Genomic DNA, 18,719 nt, shown 5'->3' with positions numbered 1-18,719 from the left:
TCATCAATTAAAGTGAACTCGAAGACTTGGCCCATATGGGTAAACTCTACTATTAATTCGGTGAGTTCTACTTGCATTATTTCAATTCTTGTTCATAATTTCAATCTTTAAATGTTGATTTTTAATTAATTGAAAAGTTTGTTATAAAATTCCAAATAAGTGAAATGAAACATTTAACACTAATTTGGATTAGAGTCACTCTGAACAAATCTAGGAGGTTGTTCCATATCTTTTTTCTTATAAATACCCATTTTGTGAGGTGGATTTCACATCGATTGGATGGACCTCCCATCTATATAAAGTTGCAAGGGAAAGAAAAAGATAGATTTAATTCATTTAACAAGGGCAAGGATTTCTTTGTAGTCAACACCCTCTAATTGTGAAAAAAACTTTGTCAACTAACCAAGCCTTGTGTTGGTCACTACCATCTATGATATACTTAGTCCTACAAACCCATTTTCATTTCACAGGTTTTCTTCCTTTCAAAAGAGGGACTAGATCCCAAGTATCATTTGTTATGAATCAATGAAATTCTTCATTCATGACTACATCCCATTATTGATGGTGATTTTTTTAAGATTATGGATCTAGAGTCTGTGGAACTCAAGCTAAAAGAGAAGAGGCTCTTTGGAATTGTGAACATGTTTGATGTTGTGTTGTAGTCGCTACAACACCACCCAAATTTTTCCTATCATCAAAATTTTTCCCTACCCTCTACTTTTCATCTAGATCCTAAAGGTCATGTTCATGCGTTGAATTTCCCAATCTCCCAATGACCCAATTGTCATCAAACCTTGTTAATTCACACATTTACATAATGCATGTTGTATTTGTTCCTCTTGACTTACCTTCGATCGTGATTATACTCATGCATTAGGGTTTAGGGGAGTATCTTATGATGACAACCTGTTAAGTTATGGTATGTTCTATGCTTATAACAGATTACTTCTTTTTCTTATTATATTCCACAAATTAGCAATCACATGTACATAAAGTAAAGTGTAGATAGAACATTAAACGATCGACATAAAACAAGTCAAGACAAGAGACACAAGATGTGGCGGCTAGCCAGGGACAAACCCCATAATGTGTGGGGAAACCCTTTGATCAAATCTTCTTTTATCTTCAATAATTCAACAGAGAGAAATAGTACAATAAATCTTATTTATATCAATAGTAGCAAACCCTAGATTAGCAGCATCAACATTAGCGGCTTCATCATCAAAACTAGGGCAGTAGATATCTCACAAACCGACTGTCGGATCGGATTGATTCCACCACCAAAAGTTGCAGCCTTCAAAGGAGGTTCAGATGAAACTACAACGCAAATCAGAAGAGGAGTTTTAATGGTCCACGCTGGTCAAAGTCTGGATCTGCAGTTGCAGCTTCAATTTCAGTAGCTTCCGGCTTCACATGTGTGAGAGAGAGACCCTTTTCTGCGCAGTAGAGAAGAGACTCTTTTCTGCACAGTAGAGAGAGAGAAATCTGATGAGATGAGTGAGTGCAAATGAAGAAAAGTCCTCCTGTATTTATACACAACGTTGATGTTTGAATAGATGCGACTGTTGGGCTTTTGACCCTACATGAGTTGTAGGTCGGCTTGATAATAATTCCATAATCAAAATAAATTCATATCTCCATAAATACTTATCGGAATCGGATGATCTTTAGATCAATCCTACACCTCTCGACGAGAGGAATCTAATAAAAATATTATTATCCATGAATAAGATGACCCACATGAAGTTTGGCCCTAATTTCCAATTTAACACAACCTTACCCTGCCTTGGTCCTCATCCTCTCAAATGCATTAGGGTTTGGAAATCTGCTACCTTATTCATGCACCCTGTTGTCACTCACTATAAAATTTATTTTCAGTTGACAACTGTACAAAAGAGCAGAAAATTGTGCAGCCATCTTTCAAGCCACATAAGCCCTCAAAGCTAAATCAGACCCCCTCAAATGGATAGTGCTCGGAATTATATTTCCAACGGTATATGGAACTCCTCAAGTGGACTCCAGAATCAAAAGTTAGAGCAGATTGAAGTTGCCCTTTTGAAAACCAGAAAACAAGGAGAAAATGCCTAAGGGTAAATCTCAGGGCTCAACATATTGGTGATCCCCCACATTGGCAGTCCCACATATCGGAGGTCCAACGCATGAGAGCATCAATAAATCGGCACATCGCAATCGACAATCAAACAGGTGACAACCTTTTAAAGTTGTGATATCGCATGAAGTTCCAATTGCGATTAAATTCATTGGGATTGAGCCTCCAGTGTTAAAGCGTCGGGAAAGTCCAAAGAATCATTTACAAAGGAATTCAGTCGCAAAACCAGAAGAGGGCGGGCCTTTTCTCTCTCCTCTAGGGGGCCACATGGCTTAATATGATTGGTTCTCATAAGTGACATGTGGTGGCTAACGTCACCTTGACGTGGCAGTATGGTGGACACGTGGCATGCTGATCCAGAATATTAAGGTCCTATGGGGGCTGTTGAGCCTCAAACCTGCACCTTCCTATACACCCTCTCAGCCTTCTTTTTCCACTTACTTCATCCACCAAGCTGTTAAATCATTGCATTATAGTCTAAAAAGAGCTTTTTACATGGTTTTCTGACTATGCTTATGACTGTTGTTTGGTTTAGATTTTTGTTCAGGCAGCTGCGGAAACTTGTCAATTTCCGCAGCCAACACAGGTTTCCGCAGCCAGCACAGGATTCCGCAGCTATTTTGTTAAAAGCTATGCTACAGGTGTCCTATGAAGAAATGAGCCACTTGGGCAAGCTACAGGTGACAGGTACATGGAACGTGTCCCTTCAAATCAGCCAAATCATCCATAGAAGGTCATGGTCAACAAGGGTCAAAGGCAAAGCCAACCAAGGAATTTAGCAGTGGCACGTCTCTGTTTTGAGCATGTGAATGTTTACGTGGCACAGTCCTCAGCCCACGAAGACATCGGCACACTTGGAGATCATCCCTGTAACCTAAATCCAACAGCTACCACTCTGAAGATTTAATAGACACGATGACAGTTACGCTAGATCTCGGCTAAGGAGATCTACGTGTCCTTGGCAATGCAGTTAATAGAATAGGATTCAGTTAGTTAGTTTCAACACTTTTTCATTATAAATAACGCGTTGATGAACGCTGTGTAGAAGCTTTTGCGATGTAATTTTTGGAACTGTTTCTATTAGCACCCCACTGTACTTTGTTTTATATATGTTGCTGCTGCTTTAATACATGAGAAGACTACTTTGCTGAGCTCGTTCTTGTGACTGTTCGTTGACTGGCTGAGGTGGCAGAGGGCCCCTGCGCACTAAAGCCCTGTATAGTTGTCATTTGATTTCATTATGTTTTTGTCTTCATAATCATTAGCTTGTATATAACATGTTGTTTAGATGTTTTTAAATTCACTACTGTTTACATGCTCACTTCCGTTTTTATAGCTGTCAGCTGATCAATGCTTTTCTGCAGGTTTTCTTAAGCAGCCCGGGCAAATTTTCATCGTTTTGATAACTATTGACATATGAGATCATCTTGTCCTTCGTGCTAACTTTCATTTTCTAAAGTTTAATTCCAGCAATGTTCTTTTTCAAGTTGTGATTTGCTTATTTATTTTTCTGTTTCTTGGACATCATACTACTCATCAGTTTATGGTTTCTTTCTATAGTCAAGTGACTCTATTAGTAAGAAATCAGAATATTACTTATTGTAGTGTGATTTAGTTATCATATTGCTTAAACTTATTCATGATTGCTTCCCATAAGGTAGATTGAGCTGAAGGGTAAAGGATCAGAAGAGTTGAAGTAGTGTGATTAGTTTCTTTTCTGCAATTTAATTTCTTGCCATCTAGATATCATATTGCTTGACTTGTTCATGATTGCTTCCCACAAGGTAGATTGAGTTGAAGGGTAAAGGATCAGAAGAGTTGAAGTAGTGTGATTAGTTTCCTTTCTGCAATTTAATTTCTTGCCATCTAGGTATCATATTGCTTGACTTGTTCATGATTGCTTCCCACAAGGTAGATTGAGCTGAAGGGTAAAGGATCTGAAGAGTTAAAGTAGTGTGAATTAGTTGCTTTGCTTTTAGTTTGAGTTGCTTTAAGTTCAGTTTTTACATTCTTTTTCATTCAGCAGCAAGGATACTGGGCCATTGTCATTAGTTCATTGTTTAATACATTGACTTCCTCTTAAGAATTGATTTCATTACAGTTGTTTTAAAGCTTTCTTTTTGAACACTTTTAAGTTTTGGAAAATCACTGTAGAAATCACCATCACCATCCATACTTAACTTTCATTTTCACCATCACACATTAGGGAAAGATAAATCCAAAAACAAACTAAAAAACTCAAAAACGACAAAAGACTAAGGAAATGGTTGTCTAGTACATATAGTACACTTCACTTCGTCAGTTTACGAACCCTGGATTGACATTTTAAATAGCAATTTAGAACACACTAAATTGACCAAACATTTTGGCGCCGTTGCCGGGGAAGTGAAATTAGGTAGCCAATTTCTTAAAAAAAAACACAAGAAAATTTCAAGGAAGGAAAATTGATAACCTCTCAAAGTATGCTCTCCTCTTGCACTTAGTGTGATCTGGAGGATCAAAAAAGAGAAAGTTATTGGTTTAATAGTTTCTTGAGTATGCTCTCTTCTTGCACCTAGAGTGACCTGGAAGATCAGAAAGAGAATTATTAGCCCGACTTGAAGAGAAAAAAATGACATGCATAGAGCAAGAGATTTTAGGGGAAGGTTTTTAGCTAGAGCCAAGAGTTCGATTTTTACAACTCCTTCTACTTCAAGGAATAGACAAGAGACACCTCCATCATCTCCAACCTACACTCCTAGCCCTAGGATTCCTGGAATTCAAGAGGCAGTAGTTGACTCTCCCACGCCATCCATCGAATCTGAATTAGGAATAGATCCTTTCTTTTCTTCTACAAGGAGACACATTGTAATTGAAGAAGTAGAATCACCTGAGGAAGAAGAGGGAGAAATTCCTCCTCATTCACCATTAGTAGAAGAACCAGAGGACTCTGAAATCTCTGAGAAAACTACCATGACAGAAGAGGGAGTAAACGGATTTGGTAGAGGTAGAGGTAGAGGAGGAGAAGGAGGAAATAATGGAGGAGGTAGAGGTAACAATGGGGGAAATAGGGATGGAGATAACTCATTCGGATTTCCTATAGTCGATGAGGATTCTCGAGCAACAATGAAAAATATTTCACCATCTATCCTCCCAAACTTTCATGGGTTAAGAAATGAAGATCCTGAAACATTTCTATTTGAGTTTGAGGTTGTGTGTCGAACCTATGATTATCTGGAAGACTCTCAAAAACTCAAACTGTTTCCTTCAACATTAAAGGAGCAGCTTTGAAATGGTTCATGGGATTACTCACTCAATCCATTAGGACTTGGAATGATATGAAACAAACATTTTTTGATAGGTACCTGGACTATTGTATGCCCACCAATCACAAGGATGAGGTATTCAAAATGGTACAAAAAGAAGATGAAAACTTGGAGGATTTACTTGAAAGATTTCAATACAACCTGAAAAGAGAAAAAATGAGTAACTTAGATGAGGAGACCTTGAAAGCCCTTCTATTAAAAGCCATTAGAGATGAATGGATAGATATTTTGAACATGATGGAAAAGGAGACATATCTCAACTTCCACTTCATGATATAGCAGAACTGTGTGTCCATCTCTCAAGAGGAAAATCTAAAACTGGAAAAGGGCCTAGAGATCCTTCTCTCATCAGAGCAAACAAATCTGCAACTGGATCAGTAAGTAGGGCTGAGATTGGCAACATGTTTGATGAATTCAAAACTGATATCTTAGGGAGTCTTAGTGAGCAACTAGACACTCTTAAGATCCACAATAAGCAGAAAGCAGAAGCTGAAGCTTTAGCCATATTTTGCCCAAAATGTAGAAAAAAACATGCTCTCAGGGAATGTCCCTTGGATGCAAAAGTTGTAGAAACATGTGTGATCTGTTCAGAGAATCATGAGACCAAGGATTGTCCTTCAATTCCTGGGCTCAAAGCTGTCTTTCAAGAAGATCCAAATACAATTGAGTCTCTTTGTTTTGTTGCAAGGAGACCTTGGCAGGGGCAACAAAATCAAGGGTTTAATAACTCTATGAACTTTCAACCCCCACCAAATTGGAATCCTTGGCAACAACCTTGGTCCCAACCTCAAAATCCTTTTCAATCATGGGTACAAGGTATACAAAATCCTTATGGGAGATTTGCTCAATTTTATCAATATCCTCCATCTTTTCAAAACCAACAAGCTCCACAACTTCCAAATCAAAACCCGCAACTATCATTGCCATATCAACAACAACAACAACCCTCTCAACAAAATCCAAATTCTCAACTCTTGCTTCCATTCCAACAGAAGTCAAATCAACTTCCTTCTCAACCATTGCCAAACCCCAATAATAAAAACCCTCAAAATGCTTACATGATAGAAGGTCAACAATTTCCTGCCTATATGATTGTTCCTCTCAATGATGTACAACTCAGATCTGGTAGAGTTCTAGATAAACCTTCTATAGATGCCCAAAATCAAAGCATTTCCGAGGAAGAGTCTCTTGAAGCCAATAAGGGTTCTGAAGCATCTCTTCAAAACCCAAACACTCAGAAATAAAAAGAAAAAGAGCTAACCCCCACAACTCCTATAGTTGAGCAACCTGCATCTTCATCCACACCTCCTTTTCCTGAAAGATTACAAATTGACAAAGGGGTGGAAAAACAAATCTTGTTGCCTGACTATGATTTTCTAGATGAATTGAAGAATGTCTGTATCAAGATTCCCTTGTTACAAGCCATTAAAGAGATTCCTATTCTAGCAAAAACAATAAAGGAGTTAAGTCTTAAAAGACCAGGAAGGAAACCTAGAGACACAAGAATAATCCACCTGGTAGGGAAAATTGCAGACATCATGATGGGAAAAATTACTATGCAGAAGTATGTAGATCCCAGTAGTCCAATTGTCAAAACACATCTCAATGGGGTTGAAATTCCAAATACTTTGATTGATTTAGGGGCTGCTATCAACATTATGAGTAGACAGACTATGGAACAGCTGAAACTTCCTAATCTTCTCTTTACACCTACTTTACTGCAACTTGCAGATCGATCAATTATTAAACTAGATGGTGTATTAGAAGACATTTCAGTCTCCTTAGACTCTTGGGAATATCCACTGGATTTCATGATTTTAACTCCCAAGAGTAATTTAGGAGGACATCCTCTCATCTTAGGAAGACCTTGGCTAGCCACAGTCGATGCTTTCATCAGTTGTAGGTCTGGGGATATGTATATTTCTGATGGTAATTCGACAAAGAAATTCAATCTGTATCCTCCAGCAAAAGCAATTACAGAAATAGGAGATAATGAGTGGATTGATGATGAAGATACTATACAACCTGTCTTTACCATTTCTGAAGTTAGTGAAGATAGTCAAATTCTGAACACATTAGAAAATTTTGAAACATCTTCAGAATATGACCACACACAATTTCAGTTAGATTCCGACATTGAGTATCTATCATCTAGACAAATGTCTCTTTTCTCTATGGAAGAGTTTGGTAGTTCTGCCATTGAGATCTTTCCAGGAAAAACATTGAATATCAACCAAAATTTGGAAAGATCACAACAGGAAGAACTAACCAAAATCTTGCAAAAACATTCTACTGCATTTGCATGGGAGTATACCGATATGAAAGGTATTGACCCTAAGACTTGCATTCACCACATCTACATTGAGGAAAACAGTAGACCAATCAGACAACCTCAGAGAAGGATGAATCCAAACCTTAGGGAGATAGTGAAAGAAGAGCTCCAAAAGTTACTTAATTTGAACTTCATTTATCCAATTCCAGATAGCCGATGGGTTTCTCCTTTGGTTATAGTACCTAAAAAGAATGGTAAATGGAGAGTATGCATTGATTACAGGGAATTGAACAAAGCAACTTTGAAGGATCACTTTCCTTTACCCTTTATTGATCATGTATTAGATACTTTAGCAGGCAAAAAGTATTTTTCATTTTTGGATGGTTTTAGTGGTTACAATCAGATTCAGGTAGCACCTGAAGATCAGGACAAGCCCACATTTACCTGTCCATGAGGAACTTTTGCTTACCGAGTACTTCCTTTTGGATTATGTAATGCACCCGCAACATTTCAAAGGGCAGTACTAGGAATCTTTTCCGATCTAATCCATGATTGTGTAGAGGTTTATATGGATGATTTTACAGTTTATGGTAATTCGTTTGAAGAGGCATTAGAGAATTTGGAAAAAGTCCTTATAAGATGTAAAGAGACAAACCTATCATTAAGTCATGAAAAATGCTTTATGATGTTTACTGAAGGGATTGTTTTGGGACATCATATTTCAGGAGATGGGATTAAAGTTGATAGATCAAAAGTCGAGGTCATCTCCAAGTTGCCTATTCCAAATTGTCAAAAAGATGTTAGAAGTTTTCTTGGATTTACTCGATACTATAGAAGATTTATTGAAAACTTCACCAAAATAGCATCTCCACTCTTCAAATTACTTACAAAAGACTGTGAATTCAAATGGGATCCTAATTGTCAATCTGCATTTGAAACTTTGAAAACAAGAATATCTGAAGCACCCATTTTGAGAGGTCCAAATTGGAAACTTCCCTTCCATATTTCTACAGATGCTTCAGATACAGCTCTAGGAGCTGTGTTGGGACAAAAGGATTTAGTTCCCTATGCCATTTACTACACCAGTAAAAATTTGACTCCCACTGAGTTAAACTATACTGTGACTGAGAAAGAGTTCTTAGCTGTTGTTCATGCAATCAACAAGTTTAGACATTATATAACAGGCTATGAAACTTTTGTCCATACTGATCATTCTGCAATTAGATATCTCATGAAAAAACCTGTTACTAATGGCAGAGTTACAAGATGGCTTTTACTTTTACAAGAATTCAATATTACTGTGTTGGATAGGCCAGGGAAACAAAATACAGTAGCTAATTTCTTGTCTAGAATCCAAAATACTAACGAAGATTCTCCTGTAGAGGATAAGTTTCCAGATGAATATTTGTTTGCAGTAACTACTAAGACTCCTTGGTATGCAGATATTGCTAACTACTTGGTTACAGGGAAGCTACCTCCACATCTATTTCCTGGTGAAAAAAGAAAAATTATTCAGGAGAGCTCAAGTTATTCATGGATTTGTAATGAATTGTTTAAAACAGGGCTAGATTGTGTGATCAGAAGATGTGTTCGGGAAGACGAAATGCCTGACATCCTCAAGGCATGTCATGATGAACCATGTGGTGGACACTTTTCTGACAAAAGGACGGCCTATAAAATCCTTTCTTTAGGCTATTATTGGCCTTCCCTTTTCAAAGATGCAAAACAATATGTCAGAAGGTGTGACAACTGCCAAAGAGTTGGGAGACCGACTCTTTCGAATGAAATGCCATTACAACCACAGGTACTCATCGAACCCTTTGAAAAATGGGTTTTAGATTTCATTGGACCCATTAATCCACCATCTAAACAAAAGAAGTATATATTGGTATGCACTGATTATGTCACTAAATGGGTAGAAGCTAAAACATTGCCTTCTGCCACTGAAAATTCAGTTGTTCAATTTCTTTTTGAGGATATTTTTACTCGTTTTGGTGTCCCAAGAGAAATTGTGACAGATCAGAGAAGTCAATTTACATCTAACTTGATGGAGAAGCTGATGGAAGAATACAAAATCAAGCACAGAAAATCTACTCCTTACCATCCGCAAGCGAATGGCCAAGTGGAATCTACAAACAAAGTTCTTGAGAATATCATCACCAAAACTGTTCACCTACACAGAAGAGATTGGGCAGAAAGGCTCCCTGAAGCCTTATGGGCCTATAGAACTACATGGAGGAACATAACAGGACATTCTCCCTATGAACTTGTTTATGGGAAAGAAGTCCTGCTCCCCATTGATTTTCAAGTCAAGACTTTCAAGATGGCAGTTCAGTTGGGGATGAATCTATCAGAAGCCCAAAAGCAGAGAATGGAGGAACTGAATGAGCTAGATGAGATCAGACAAGATGCAATTTTAAGGACTGATCTAGTTCAACATCAAAGAGCTAAGTGGCATGACAGATATATCAAAGAGAGAAAGTTTCAAGAGGGAGATTGGGCGTTACTGTTTGATTCCAAGTTTAAAGACTTCAATGGAAAATTTCAGACTCATTGGCTTGGGCCATATGAGATTGACAAAGTCTTTAACAATGGAGCGGTAAGAATCAAGACCATTGATGAGTTTCAAACTCCTCTCATTGTGAATGACCACCGATTGAAAATTTATCATAAGCCACTCTCAAAAGAGGAATTTGTCAAAATGTTCCAAGAGAATTCTGCAATAAGGCTGGTGGAGAAGAATCCTTCTTCCCCATCAGCCTAGCCTTTGTTTCTTTCAGCTAAAAAAAAATAATAAAAAAAATCGTATAGGCCTGAAAACCAATCATAGATTGGCAGTCTTATACAGAAAATATAGAGTGAAAATTAGGGACACCTGACACTCTATATTTTCCAAAAAAAAAAAAAAATCTCCTCTCCTTCTCTTGCCATCTTCACTCCATCTCATTTGCCATTTCACTTCACCTCCATCTCATTCTCATTTCCATTTCACTTCATTCCACTTCATTTTCATTTCATTCCACTCATTCCATTTCACTCCATCAATAAAAGTCCCTTCCAAGACTATTTTCATTCAGTTAGTTCTTCTCTAACTATCTTTGTGCAGTTAAGGGGGTGCTGTCTCAGTTTCCACAGCTGGAAACCGTTTCCAAGCAGTTTCCGCAGCCAGAAACAATTTCCGCAGCTAGCATCACTCTGTTTTCAAAATTCACAGTCAACTGTTAGTGCCATAATCGTGAAATGCAGGTGTAATTGAGATAAAGACATGGGGCATCTCCAAGACATCAAAGAAGAGCAATTGGTTAGAAGCCTTGAGCTAGAAATGACAAAGTTTCCAAAGGTATGATAAAAATTCTTTATCAAATAACAATACAATTCGTAATTATGCATAGTTATTAAACCATAACAAGTTCTACTATGTGCAATGATTTGATACGATAGCTCCATTACCACTCCTATTCCACGATATCACTCCACACACCTTGCATTCATTTCTCCAACGGTCTCATGATTATTCCGAGTTTAAACTCAAGACTGACTGCACTTCTATTTATTACCCGTACTCTTGAGACGTGACCTATTGTGTTACGACTCTTCTTAGCCGTAATTTCCGCAGCCGTCCTGTTGATACCTGTAAAAATTTCATACACAGTCACCCGATTCGAAAGAATCCCGCCGTTATTCCACTCGTTTACCACTCCACTAATACCAAACTCCTCGCATGCATCCACATTTTAAACTTGTTCACTGCTGCTCACCCTCTGTTCCTTCGGTAATTTGAGCACTTCCATTCCCTGTTCTCCATTTCCGACTACAGTCACTACAGTCATCCTAAAACCCCGACTACAGTCACTACAGTCTATCGTAAACCCTGTAACAGAGCCGTTTTTTTTCTAAACCCTCACACGCAGAAGAACTCTCAGTTGGAATTTAAAACAACAGATGGGAAAATTACTGAGAGCCGAGCCAGAAGGACCGAAATACTTGGAGGGTTATCCTCAAACTAAGGAATTGCTGAAGAAAGCCAGATGGCTACGATTTATCCAAAAGTTTAAAGGGCATAACAAGGAGGTGACCAAAGCTTTTGCGCGGTCTTTTGATGGACAAACAATGGAGATTGGAGACTTAAAGTTTACAGTGACTGGGGCCACAGTAGCAGCTGCCACAGGCCTACCTCAAGAAGGTGAAAGGTGGTTTAAAAATAGAAGTGTGGACGATCAAATATGGAGAATCATGCTACAAAACCAAGGTATGGATACCACCGTATTTACAAGAGGCATCCCTGTTCATGCATTAAAAGAGGAATGGTCTAGTCTACTGTTAGTCATCCAGAAATTTATCACGTGTGAAGGTCGTTTTGGTTCTATGTATATGTATCATGCCAGACTGATGATGAATTTCATAGAGGGTCACACTCTTAATTTGCCTCATTTTCTGCTATTAAGTTTGAAAAAGATGAGTTTTACAGTTCAAAAACACGTAGGCAACATTGAACCTCATCTTTACCATCATGGATTCATAAAAATCCTTATTGAGGACTAGTTAAAGAAAACTAAGGATATTTGGGAGCAATTCTTGACAAGGAACTACTTCCAATAGCCGTCTGAGGTCTCTGGAAGCAGTCCACCAAAGATTCCAAGGAAAAGTAGGAGGAAAGAAAAGAACATTACAGTCCAAGACTCCCCTACAATAGAAATTCAAGAAACTGTCCAAAAAGAAGAAGAAGATAGAGATAAAAATAAGAAACAGAAGAAAGAAAAAGGCAAAAGAACCATTCAAGAAGTCTATCCATCCCCTGAGCAATCCATAGAACAGGATTATCAACCTCTGTCAGAAAGATTAGTAAACCTTCAGGCTGCTGCTATAGCCAAGAAAAAGCAAAAAGGAAAACAGAGTGCACAAGAGAAGAGTATTAGTCCATACTTAAGGAGGAGCACTAGGCTAAAAGGGAGAGGGAATAAAACCCAAGAAAAACAGTCTCACTTTATTGATTTAGGTGAAGAGACACTTGAAAAATCTCCAGCTCAGCCAAGCATTGAATCAAGTCCTCCACGTGAGGAAAGCCCTTTTTGGCCGGAAAGAGAGAGCAGTCTTCCTCATCCACCAGATTTTGAGCCTAGTCCGAGAAATACACCTGAGGTAGATCCTAATCAGCAAGAGGTATATAACTACCTGGAATCCTTAGAACAATCAGCTGCAGGACCGAGTACCACTTTGCCACTTGATGCACAAGTTCAGTCTTTGAAACAGGAAGTATTTGAATTAGAAGTCCTAAATAGGCATATCAAACAGGAAAATGAAGCACTCAAAGAGCAGAGTAAGGTAGACAAGATTGTCCATGATAACACTATGCTCCATTTAGGACTGTGGCAAAAGAAAAACAGGAGGCTGAAGAAAAAGTGCAAAAAGTTAAGCAGAGCATTGATTAATCTCAAGTTCAAATGTCTAGTCAGGAAACCAAGGATGATGTTAGCATCAAAGAAGAAGAAAAGAGGGCTAGATGTCCTTGCAGAAGCCTCAGAACATATGAATTAGAGGGAAATAACTAAATTTTGGTTGCATGAGGACATGCAACACCTTCACAGTGGCGGTATGTTGAGCCTCAAACCTGCACCTTCCTATACACCCTCTCAGCCTTCTTTTTCCACTTACTTCATCCACCAAGCTGTTAAATCATTGCATTATAGTCTAAAAAGATCTTTTTACATGGTTTTCTGACTATGCTTATGACTGTTGTTTGGTTTAGATTTTTGTTCAGGCAGCTGCGGAAATTGACACAGGATTCCGCAACTATTTTGTTAAAAGCTATGCTACAGGTGTCCTATGAAGAAATGAGCCACATGGGCAAGCTACAGGTGACGGATACATGGTGTTAGTGTCAGTCTTTTCAGCCTTCCTACAGTGATCAAATATGCTCTTATAAAGTGGTCTCAGAGTGTCAAGGTCAAATTTTGTCATTTCAGTGAGTCTTCAAGCAAAATTTGGTCACTAGGCATTAGGTCTAGGGTTTGCCCAAATGTCAGTCCATGTCATCATTCAGTTGAGCCTATCATCATTCAGAGGGTTTTCATTATCATGTCAGTGTCAAACGAGTCATTTTACACCTTGTTCATGCTTCAGTTGCATCTAGGCAAGGTCATTTCCCTCTCCTAGGGTTTTGAAGGCAATTTCTCTTGGATGGTCAAATCACCGGCAAAACTTGTTTCCTGATGTTCATACACCTTTCCCTATCCTTAAAGTACCTTATCAAACACTTTCCATCCCTTAGATCCGCCAAATTCCTCATTTTTGCACAAACCCTAGTTTCTAGCTACAACCTGGCAATTTTCTAGGTTTGGCCTGTGTTTTGCCCTTTTGGACCCCTTCTCCTCACTCAATCTCTGAAATTCCACTTTCCCCTGCTTCCTAACATCCCTCCCCACTCCCCAAAATTTCCCCAAGAATTTAGAAGCCCCTTATCCCCTTCATTTCGCTCCATTTCGACAAAATTCCTTGTTTCACACATCGGGACAAGTTTCACTCAAATGATGTTTCAGAGCAATGAAAGATGAATTTTGGGAAACTGAGAGAGGTTTTTGTCCAGAACATGCCAAATAAGAAAAACCTCCTTCACTTTTTGCACAGGTGTCATTTTTTGAGAGAAATGTTAAGAATACCGTTGCCTCAGGAGAATCAAAGACACCTTTGAAGTGACCTTGGGAAAATCAAGTTTTCTTCTAGCTTGGTGGGCCAAAGGATTTGCTTGATGGGTAAAATGATAACTAGACACAAATATATTTCCAATGAGCTATCATGAGCTCAATTTGGGGTTGAGGAAGGCATTCAAAAGTTGACTGCAATAGCACTCTTCCTTGAGGCAGCCTCATTTGGCACTTTTTGACCATTCTTGGGAGATTTGATTTTTGACATGTCAAATCAGCTCCAAATTGAAAAATTCCAGTTGGGTTGGAAATTAGACTCAAAGACCTTTCCAACGAGCTATTATGCACCCGATTCCAACACCGGGAAGGCCTCCAAAAGCCTCCTGCAAAAGCGTGACCCGTTGGGTGGTGCGCGACCCGTTGAGAGCTCTTCCACAGTTCAGAAAAGCAACGTGCGCGACCCGTTGGGGATTTCTCCACAGAAATTTGCCAGTAAGCTGCCAAATGACCCCAAATCTCTTCAAGGTTGCAGGTAGGCCTCTGATCATCAAAGTATTTTGCTTGATAGAGAAAAATGAGCATGGGAAATGTGTTTTAATGCCATCAAGTTGAAATGAGAAGTTCATGTATATTTGCTTTAAAAATGTCAAAATGCAAGTAGAGATCGGGTTTTGTTTTGCTGCTCTCAAGGTTATCCCTTTCACCCCCTGAGGTTGTTCATGAGGAGGGAAGGCCATCACAGTAGCATGATATTCTTGAGACCAGACATGTCAGCTCTCCTCCATTGGTCACTTATCAGAGAGGCCCAAGGGCCTTATTTGCAGTAGCTAGGCGAGTACTATCTCCACAGCAGGTGGAAGGGGTCTCGCCTTCATCTTCAGCTCAGCGAGTGTTATCTCCACATCAGGTGGAAGGGGCCTCGCTTTCTTCACCAGCACAGGTACTACAGAGGGGCAAAGAGCCCATGATTCATGAGGATCCGGTGATTGATCTTGAGGTCAGTTCTCCTAGCCAAGAGTCGAAGGAGATCATTCAGCATCTCAAGGCTGAAAATGATGTTTTACAGAGGAGACTTGAGGGTGCTCAATTGACTATTACTTACCTGGAGCAGCGGAACAAACAATTGGAGGATGAGAAAGCGCTTGATGAGCTATGGAGGATTCGTAGCGACCAAGTCTTGAACCGTAGAAGACCCGGTGATCCATTGCCCGCTGACCGAGAGTCAATGCTCATTCAGGTGAATGCCCACTTGGAGAGGCTGTTGGCTAAGGCCAACCAAGAGAAAAGACTGCTGAGAAACATGAAGAATCACTATTGGGCGAGAATGCATGTATGCAAGGCCAAAATGAAAATGTTCCAAAGGAGGTTGTCCGAGGCTCTTAAGCGGAGGAAGAAGACCAATCCACTCGGTATCTTGGCTGAGACATCCCTCAAAGATCATGGCACTCACTAGCATCAGCTACAACACAAATCCCAAAATTTTTTGAGAAATTTTTTGAGAATTTTGGGTAATTTTGGGATTTTTGGGAAATTTACAGGTTTTGGCTTCTCAACGGGTCTCACCCCCGGTGAGACCCTTTGTCATCGTAGCTCCGTTTTACAAAAACTCAACATTTTTGGATTTTTCATGCAAAGTTACACATGCCTATGGATGGACTTGAGTTTTTATGGAGTTTTGGGCCTCCAAAAGGTCAAAATACAGTCAAAATTTGACTTTCTGCCCCTTTTTTGAGTTGCAGAAGCAGTCTTGGGAGAATTGACTTTTGACTAGGCAAATGACCTCCAAATCCAAAAATTCCAGTTGGGTTGGAAAGTAGACTCAGAGACCTCTCCAACGAGCTATCCTGCACCTCATTTTGACACCGGGAAGGCCTCCAAACAGGGCTCCAAAGTGCGCGACCCGTTGAGGAAATGTGCGCGACCCGTTGAGGGAACTTTGCCAGATTTGACCAGTTCAGCCCAGGAAACGCAGTTTGGCTCCAGTTTGACTTTCTGAGGTGGATGGTGGTCCTCTTGGGTGTAATTATGACACTTTTTGGATACTTTTACTCTAGTTTATCTCTTCTAGAAGTTTCTTTCATATAAAGAGTAAAAATTGAATGTATGAACTGGTTTCCAAGTTTATAGAGGCAAGTTGTTTTGACTGCCTATTTTGTAGTGCTTAGTTTAGAAGTGGTTCAAACAGCTCCTAGGATAGTGAGCTCGACCCATGGAGGCAGGGAAAGAGGTTAGATCATCTATATTATGTACTTTCTTGCTCATTTTCAGGGTTGGACTCTTGAGGGAGAAGCTATCATTGTATTATTCACTTGTATTTCTGCAATTTTTGGCTAAGGAAGACCAGGGTTTTGCAGTCATCTTTGGGATTCTTGTGGACTCATGTGTTGATGGTGTGTTTCTTCATGTTCTTGTAAGCTTTGTTATGTGATTCATTTCCTTTCTTTACTGCTGCACATTAAACAAATGAAGTGATAAAGTATGAATTCATGCTAGCCATGCTCTGCTTTTAAATTTGTTTAATTTCTATGTTTTCTACTGTCTAAAGAGAATTCAAATTCATTGTTTGCTCTCTTTAGCCTTCTTATCTTTCTTTCTTGATCATCCACTTCAGCTAAAGACATCAATACGGGCTCCTACCTCGCCCCAAAGACCCCCCTGCAGAAACTGTGTCCAATCCCCGCACCCTAAATTGCAGCTCCTCAATTTGCCACCAAAAACCCCAAAAACCCCCAAAATCAACCTTTATAACCAGTTTACTAGCCTAATATCAGTGTTACATTGTTGGTCATCTCATCCTATTGAAAATCTACCGAGATTGACCGGAGAGAGCCTTCTCCTGCCCCGTAGGGCTAGCTACGAGGCTGAATGGTTTGATGTAGCTTTGAGATTTGCCTTTTCAGCCTGAGGTGAAATTTCAAGTGCTAACATACTGGCGACCATACTGGGGAGAACATCTAATTTCTTGTTCATAGACGTGTTATTTCATAAGTCTTAGACGGAGCCTGAAGTTACGCCAGGTAGCCTTCGAAAACGCTCTTGTTTTACATCAGCGCAAGTAGATAAACGCTGCTTCAGTCAATCTCCGTGAGCTTGTGAGCATAGCGCTTCTTTGACATCTTATCCCCATGTATTTGTTAACTCTGAGCCGTGGATGATAGGTTGAGAGTTTTCACGGGCTGAATGCTTTTTCTTTCCTAGTCATTTTGAGAAAACAAGCTGGCTACAGATCCTAGACCCATTTCCAGATCTCATTCATGCCCAGCTATTTTTGATTATCTTGAAGATTTAGATTTTGACGAAAGCTTTGAGTTGTCTCTGTTTAAAGCTAAGTCTGAAAGTGCGCTCGATTCTCTAGTTCTTGACCCTGATTTTGCAGCTGTTATTGAGTTTGAGAGGCATAATAAATTGGTTGAAAATTTCATTTTAAGACATCTTCAGTCAAGTGTTCAAGCCACTACCCTTGCTAATTTTGTTGAGAGTATCTCTGATCACATTGGATCTACTATCACGGCTCACGAAGAGTCTTACCCTCCTTATGTTGCAGTTTCACCTATAATCACCTATCCTGAATCAGCAGCCGGTTCTCCTCCTTCGTCTCCCACACCTCCCACTCCTCCAACTCCACAAACTACACCTCCTCTTATAATAATCCCTGCTATCACAGCTCCTCCACTTCATACACATCCTACTCCCCCACCTAGAGCAATGGCTGCCCGGTTTGCCCCATTGGTTTTACCTGCAAATCTTCATGATATGCCAGCTGATTATCAGAGTAAAATCCCCATGTTTGATGGCACTCCACAAAGTATTACAGCTCAGCAACATATCGACAAGATGACCACATTTTTTGATCTATATGAGTTAGATGAAGAGGATGTTACCATGCGGTTATTCGTGCAAACATTTGCAGGAGAAGTTAGAAAATGGTTCAGAGGGTTGACAACAAACAACATTACTACTTTGGAAGCACTTCAGAATCAGTTTTTAGATCGGTGGGAAATCAGAAAGGATCCGCTTCAAATCAACGCCGAATACAACAACCTCAAACGTAATCCGGGTGAGTCAGTTCAAGATTACATAATCAGATTCAATACAGTTTATAATGCTATTCCCGATGATTTGAGGCCATCTAGAAAATCAGCACTTCTTAAGTTCCCGGATGGTTTTGATCCGGAGATGGCTTATTCATTGAGAGATAGAGATCCGCCTACCTTGGAGGAGATGCAGAAAATTGCTGTCAGCGTTGAGGCAAATTTGAATGACAAAAGAGCAAGGATGAAGGCGGAAAAGCGAGTTACAATCAAAGAGGAAGCATCCACATCAAATCAGGTTCTTGAGCAGATAAAGAGGGCACTTGAAAAGATGACTATTGACAAGCCGGAGCCTCAGAT

The sequence above is a fragment of the Pinus tabuliformis genome, chromosome 9 (genome assembly GCF_031772625.1).
Source record: "Pinus tabuliformis cultivar Carrire ecotype Pingquan chromosome 9, CPIR1, whole genome shotgun sequence".
Lineage (NCBI taxonomy): Eukaryota > Viridiplantae > Streptophyta > Pinopsida > Pinales > Pinaceae > Pinus > Pinus tabuliformis.
The sequence above is the reverse complement of the archived record's forward strand: the minus strand, read 5'-3'. Positions refer to the sequence as shown.